The sequence below is a fragment of the Grammomys surdaster genome, unplaced genomic scaffold (assembly GCF_004785775.1).
Source record: "Grammomys surdaster isolate TR1022 unplaced genomic scaffold, NIH_TR_1.0 355, whole genome shotgun sequence".
In the NCBI taxonomy this organism is placed as follows: Eukaryota; Metazoa; Chordata; class Mammalia; order Rodentia; family Muridae; genus Grammomys; species Grammomys surdaster.
In genome coordinates this window covers 932603-940345 of record NW_021604774.1, presented here as the reverse complement: position 1 = coordinate 940345, position 7743 = coordinate 932603, and positions in this window count along the sequence as shown.

The following is a 7743-nucleotide window of genomic DNA, read 5'->3' as shown; positions in this document are numbered from 1 at the left end:
GTGAGTTGATGGGTTGGTGGGTAGGTGGGGAGGTTGGTTGGTTGGTGGGTGGGTGAGTTGATGGGTTGGTGGGTAGGTGGGTAAGTTGGTTGGTTGGTTGGTTGGTTGGTTGGTTGGTTGGTTGGTTGAGAGAAGATCTCCCTATGTATCTCTGGCTATCTTGGAAATCACTATGTAGACCAGGTGAGCTCAAACTCACAGAGATCCATCTGCCTCTGCTTCCCAAGTGCTGGAATTAAAGGTGTGTACCACCACACCCAGCTAAGATGAGTTGAACTTTTCAAGTATGCCATGTAGAAACATTTAAACCTCATCATAAACATCTGGAGGGGTAAAGTGCCCCATACCTCCCAGGAAGCTGCGATATATATAGGAGCTGCCCTTCAGCAGTTCTCCATGGTCTTCCTTGCCCCAGTTCAATCACTGCCACATCCTTTCATTGCTAGCTTCCCATCTTAGCACCTTCAGCACATACATACATATACCTTCAGCATGCTTGCACTGTTGGGGCGACATATTTCCAGTTTCTCATTGAATATGTGTGAGTCTGTAGTCTGGATCATAAGCAAGAGGCTTGTGGGGGAAGGTTTGCCTTCCTTTAAATTCTTAGCTAAGTGTTACCCTCTGTAGTTGAGATTGACTCCACTCCCTATTCTGACTAAATATGCATGGATCTAATCAATACACACTTCAACTCACTAACCAGTAGCTTCCTGTGTCACATTGGTCCACTTTATGCAATGATTAAGACCTTATTCTCTTATGTACTTATAAACAAGGAGCATCTTGTGCATTCACCAAAGGTAGACACTGATGTGGACGCCAGGAAGTGCATGCTGACAGGAGCCTGATATAGCTGTCTCCTTAGAGGTCTGCCAGAGCCTGAAATATACAGAGGCAGATGCTCACAGCTAACCATTGAGCTGATCATGAGGTTCCCAATGGAGGAGTGAGAGAGAAGACTGAAGGAGCTGAAAGGGTTTGTGGCCCCATGAGGAGAGCAACAATACCAACCAACCAGAGCTCCCAGGGTCTAAACCACCAGCCTGGGGAGCACATAGGGAGGGACCCATGGCTCCAGCTGTATATGTAGGGGAGGATGACAGTGACAGGCATAGGTGGGTGAGGAAGTCCTTGGTCCAGTGAAGGCTGGATGCCCCAGTGTGGGGGAAATCATAGGTGGGGAGGTGGGAGTGGGAGAGTGGGTGGGGGCATATCCTCATAGAAGCAGGAGGAGGGGGGATGGAATAGGGGTTCCTGGGTGGGGGGGAAGGGGATTACATCTGAAATGTAAATAAAATATCCAGTATAAAAATGTAAAAAAAATAAAAATAAATAAGGAGCATTGCTTTTTGCCTTTGAGGAGCTGAATCTTAACATAGGCCCAGTTTGTACGAAAAGCAGGAAGCCCCTACTATGTTGCACTCCAGAGACACTGAGAATAAATGTCTTTCAGTGGTGTTTAGTTTGCATCGTTACCCCAGTAACCTCTTGCAGTTCTCCCACTGTAGGAAAACAAGGCTTTCCCTGGGCCTAGATTTTTGTCTCAGTGTCTTTAATGTTACTGTACTTTTTAAGACTAGTGATCATTCCAAGGAGAGGTTTGTAGTTTTAACTACCTCTGGTGATCCTTGATAAATCTTGATAAAATATTCCCATGATTTTATATTTAATGGCAAGTGCTGTTGAATGGAAGCATTTCATTTGGGTTCTGTAGAAACACATCTTATGTCTATGGTTCCCCAAGGTCATCAGGATCTAGAAAAGAACAATAATACAAAACCAATGTGTGGTCAATGGATTGAGGAAGAGTCACCCATATGCATTGTGTTGCTTGTGAAAATTGTCTCAGCATTCTAGTGACTACCAAATCTGAGTGTCTTGCACTTGAGATCATTGAGAAGATGTCCTTAAACTTTTGCAATTCTCTACCATGTTTCTTGACTATCCTCCTAAGTCTAGATGCTCTATAGGCAAATTACAAGGAAATTGAATGAGATTCTCATAAAGGAATAACTGGTGGCTTTTTTGTTTGGTTGGTTTGGTTGGGATGTGGCTCTGATTTTGTCTAGCAAATATTGTTCTTGCCTCAGATTGATTGAGCCTTCATTGTTCACTTCCATGACCCCAGCTGCTGTAAATCTACCCTCACCTGGTATCAGGAGAGGATGGAAAAACAATGGAGTTGTCAAACATGGCTTCCAGAAAATTGAAGATTCTTTTTCACTTTTAGCCATTGTTTTAAAGAACCTATTTATGTACAATTGAAGCCTTACTACCTGTAAATATTTAAAGTGTATACATTTTTAAAGTTCATCATCCACATAATCCCATGAAGACATTGTGATCTCAGTAATCAATATTCAGAGGTTATATTGCTGTATGATTCTCCTGTGGTCTCAAGCTTTCAGATATCCAAAGATTTCCATTTTTATTTTATTATTTTATGTGTATAAGCACTTTTCCTGTGTGTATGCCTGTGCACCATATGCATACCTAGAAGAGGGCACTGGATCTCGTGAGATTAGTTATGAATGGTTGTGTCACCATGTAGGTGCTGGGAACTGAACTTGAATCCTCTGTAAAAGCAACAAACTCTCTTAACCACTGAGCCAACTCTAGCCTGGTTTCCATTTTCTAAAAACTTGATTAATTTGCAATTTTTATAACTATTATGAATAGTATCATAATGTGCCAACTTTAAAAAATAGGGCTTTTTTATTTTGTTTTATATATATATATATATATATATGTGTGTGTGTGTGTGTGTGTGTGTGTGTGTGTGTGTGTGTTTTGCCTGTATATATGTATGTTCACTAAGTGAGTGCCTGGTGCCTGCAGAGTCAGAAGAGGGTTTGGGATTCCCTGGAACTGTAGTTACATATGTAACCATGGGAACTGTAGTTACATATGTAACCATGGGAACTGTAGTTACATATGTAACCATGGGACTGCTGAGCACCAAACTCAGGTCATCTGTAAGAGCAGCAGGTGCTAGGATATATCTTTGGTCACCATAATATACTAATTTTTTCTTGTGTTTTTTGCAATAGGCAATCACTTTTAGATTCATCAGTGTTACTGATAAGAACTTTTTTCTGAGAAATATTCTGTTTTATGGATGTGTAACTTTCTAGTCATATTAATAGGCAAGTGAATTGTTCCCAGTTTGGTGCTGTTAAGAATGGAAAAGCCACAAAGATTATGCACATGCAGTTTTAATCTGTCTGTTTCATCCTATCTTTGCTGTGACTTAAACTGATTGTATCCTTGCAGCCTCAGCATCAGTACAGATGCACTCATAAATGTGTCCATTTTTGTCCCTTTGAGGTGGGCAGCTGTATATAATGGCAGCTCATTGTGGTTTCAGTTACATTTCTATGATGTTATATGTTTTTACCCATTGTACCACCTGTATAACCTTTTCCATAAAATGTTAATTCCATCTGTCTATGTTTAATGGATATTGGCCAATAATCTTATTATTTCTAAAAAGTAAGAAACCTATAACTAAGAAATGTAGTAGAACTTTATTTAAGTTTTAGTCATATTAATAACTTTGATGAAATAAGTGCTTTTGAATACTAAAAGAATATTTTCTCAACATTTGTTATACTCATAATAGTCGTGGCATAGGCATGGCAATTTTTAAGTTGAAGTGCATTATCAACATGTTCAATGCGTTCTTCAATCTAGCAATTCAGTACAAAACAAATAAACTTGTTTTATTATCAGTTTTCCTGATACAAATCATCCTGCTGTGGACAATCTCTGTGATGTCTTGCAATGTCACCACACTACATTCGGTGGCCTCTAGAGATGCACTGTCATACCCTGTCTCTATCGTGCTGATAGCTATATTGTGAAGAATATATATTGAAATAGTTCTGAGGTGACAGTTTGGAGGATCGTACCCTTTTCTTTTAGAAATAGCTTTATTTACAGACATGTTGACACAAGGCTGTGCTCCCAGCACTAAGAAGACTGAAGCAAGAGGGCCATGTAAACACAGGAGTTCTATGCCAGCCCAAGCAACGTAGCGATACCATCTCCAAACAGATAAAACAGACCCACTGAAGCTTGCTTCACAACCAGTTCTACCTGTATAACATGTAATATTGGTGTCTTGGTACATGATTAATTCTTGTCACTGCTATGATAAAACACCTGCAGGAAGAAGGATGTAATTTGTGTTTGTTTGTTTGTTTGTTTGTTTGTTTGTTTTGGCTTACAAGATTCAGGGGATTTTAGTCCATGATGATAAGACATGGCTGAGTGACTCTGTGACAACGTGAGACTGTTGGGGATGACAGTGTCATCTGGACATGACCAGGACTGCTGCACTTACTGCCCAACAGCAGCTATGACTGCCCACACAAGGCCAAGCCAGTCACTTCTCCCTGCATGAATTGGGGTGGGGGAGGTATTAGACCCCACTGAGGAGTTATTGGCTGTTGGGAGGAGAGTCAGGTTTTTTTTTTTTAGAAGTGTGTCCTCTCGTTGGCCAACCATGTTTCAGTGGATGGGCCCACATAAAATACATGGGTAGTATAAACTGGATTCTGAAACAACTCAAAAATTGTCCTCTGACCTCACATCATGCATGCTATGGCATGTTCTTGCTCTCTCTCTCTCTCTCTCTCTCTCTCTCTCTCTCTCTCTCTCTCTCTCTCTGTGTGTGTGTGTGTGTGTGTGTGTGTGTGTGTGTGTGTGAGAGAGAGAGAGAGAGAGAGAGAGAGAGTGCTGTGGAGGATGCAGTGTGTTTCTTGACCCCATGACCTTGACATGGAATGACTCTCTCCATCCTAGCCTCTCCGTGGATATTCCTACTATCAGTCTTTCAGAACATAAACATGTCCCTTTGGTACCCTGACCAAAAGATAGAGACATTAACAATTTTCCTATGGGTTGAGAGATCTGGAGCAATCCCAAGTGAGTGTTGTGTGTCTCTTGGGTGCCCAACTTGGAGCCTGAATCTGATCCTTACATCTCCCATCCTGTCTCTATAAAGCTCAGTGACAGAGGTGGAAGTAGAGATTCCTGCTATGCTAGGCTAGAAAGGTACCAGAGCAGGCTCAGATAGAACAAAAGGGAACAGGTTGCAACTGACAACAGCAAATTTGTCTGTCTGCCATTCAGGCCTGTGAGATGGCTCTACAGGTAAAGATGCCTGACTCCAAACCTAATAACCTGAGTTCAATCCCCTGGACCCACATAGTAGAAAGAGAAACGATTTCCATAAGTTATGCTGTGAACCACAACATGTATGATACACTTTTGTGCGAGTGAAAACACACACACAGAGGCACCTCTGTGTTCCAAATAAACATAGGGACTAGAGAGATACCACAGTGGTTAAGAGTGCCTGCTGCTCTTGCAGAAAGCCTGCCTTAGTTCCATCACTCATTGGTGTGGGAGGGACATACAAGACTCGCAACCACCTGTAATTCAAGCTTCAAGGAATCAGGCACCTTCAGCCTCTAAAGGCACCTGCATTTGTGTACACAAACCTACACGCACAACACAGAGATTCACATAAGTAGAAACCAATAGCTTTGTTTGTTAAAGACATGTAGCAATGGGAAGAAAGTGACATATTCAGTAGTGAGTGTTCAGGATTATATTGTCCCTTTGACTTAGAGCACACAAGGCCCTGGGTCACTCACTAGCAGTGACTCAGGCTATTCACATTGTAGCCCAGATCACTCTCAGGACCCATCTTATTTATTGATTGATTAGTGAAGTGAAACTGTAAGGGTTCTTTGGAAAGTCAGTTAGATGTTGTTTCGCTGGGGCCAACATATGAAGGAACGTTTAGCTGAAGCAGACACAGGAGAGAGGATGTTCTGCTAACACAAGCACGTGAAAGGACATATGATGAAGGATTCTTTGCTAATGACATGCATGTATTGATGCCTTACATTGTATAGTTGAGCTGGATTTGTCAGGACTCCATAGAAAGGAATGCACCAAAAAAAAAAAACAAAACAAAACAAAAACCAAAAAACAAACAAACAAAAAAAACCATCTGGCGGTGTACTGCAGTTTGCTGATGCTTCTGAAGATGCACACACGTGCTGAAGCATGACCCACGCTGAGGCAAGGGGGCACATGATGTTTAGAAGGTATAAATAGGACTCTATGGAGTGACTGAGACAGAGCTTGGCTTGCTGGTACAGCTAGCTGTACAGTGCTTGTGGGTCTCACGTCTTCACTGATCTTCACTTCCCTGAGAGAGGCACAGCTGAGAACTTCTTCTGGTGTCCCTCCGGGTCCCTCCTGCTGACTTGAGCCAAGTAAGGCCTGGCTGTCTCATGTCATCACTGTGGCTAACCCGACTCTACCGAACTGGACTGCTGGTGTATGCATACAGTGTTTGTGAATAGATGGAGCTACTGCTGCCCGCTAACCTGTGAATTAAACTGCCAATCTCCATCCAACACAACTGACTCTCCAAAGAACCCTTAAGTTTGCACTATTAATTCATCACCTCCTTTCTTATTTGTCCTTCTTCAGTCCAGACTCTTTAAGTCTTATGAACCAAACAGTTCTTCCTGGAATCCCTTCTCTAGGATCATGTTGGATTCCGAGGGGAGGACTGGGATGTGAAAGGGCTGGTAACCCAATCCAGAGAGTTTATCAGTATCACAGTTATATATACACCTCAAGTGAGGAAGTAGAATGCAAGTCAGTGACATCCATTAGAGAGAATGACAGGGAACTCACAGCATGCCCTAGGTCTTCTTTTGCAAGATACATGCTTGCACAGGAAACAAAGCGTTACATATCTCAGTATCTGGAACACAGTTTTACAGGGAAACTTTCAAGCTCCAGACTCTAGTCTTGGGCACCTTGGAGCCCTGGCACCAGTCAATTCCTGGCCTTGACAGGCATAACTCTGGCAGTGTTTCTGGTTCCATCCACAAGACCCCAAAGGGTCTTTGGCCCTACCTATCCCCAAACAATCCTGCTTTGCTTTGCTTTGCTTTTTCAGTAGAGAGGTTGAACCTGTGTGTCCTAGGCAAACAAGTACCCTCTGACTCTAAGCCATATCCCTACCCTGCCTCTGGCTCTTCAATGTGAGGCTGCAGACCCCCAAAAGCTGCTACAGCCTCACGCTGCTGACTGTGACACAGGAGTGATAGTGGAATTAACTTCAAGGGCTGCAATAAGATAAAGTTGAAAACACACCTAGCACCTATGTCTCCTAGGCACTCTCCTAATGTCCTTATAAACATTTCTTTTTCATTCTCGGAAATATCTGATAACAAAGGTGTGATTACTGTGTTGGTTTGGAAATAGTGCAGGTATCCATGTCTTGTTCTCACCACTGGCAAATGGCAGATTCAAAAGGACCCATTCTGGCTCCACAGCCCGGACTTCTGTTTGCTTTATTATAGCATTCAAAGCCCTCAGCTCAGCAAAGCATATGGAGAGGATTGGGGATTCAAGAGCTGCTGCTATAACTATGATGAGAATTTTAGCCATAGCTGTTTCCTCCATTCCTGACTTCCCAGAGTGCTTGCCATCTGCCTCCCATAGTCCTCTTTGGGATATCCATTGCCTATGTGTTCTCTAGCGACTTTCCCACAGGAGGCTTGTCCCTCAACCACAATTACACTATATCCAAAGGCCTCATCTGCCTCCACCTTGTTGAGCTCAGTACAGAGCATGTGGGTAGTATAAACACATACACACACATACACACACACACACACACACATAAACACAAACTAATTAATT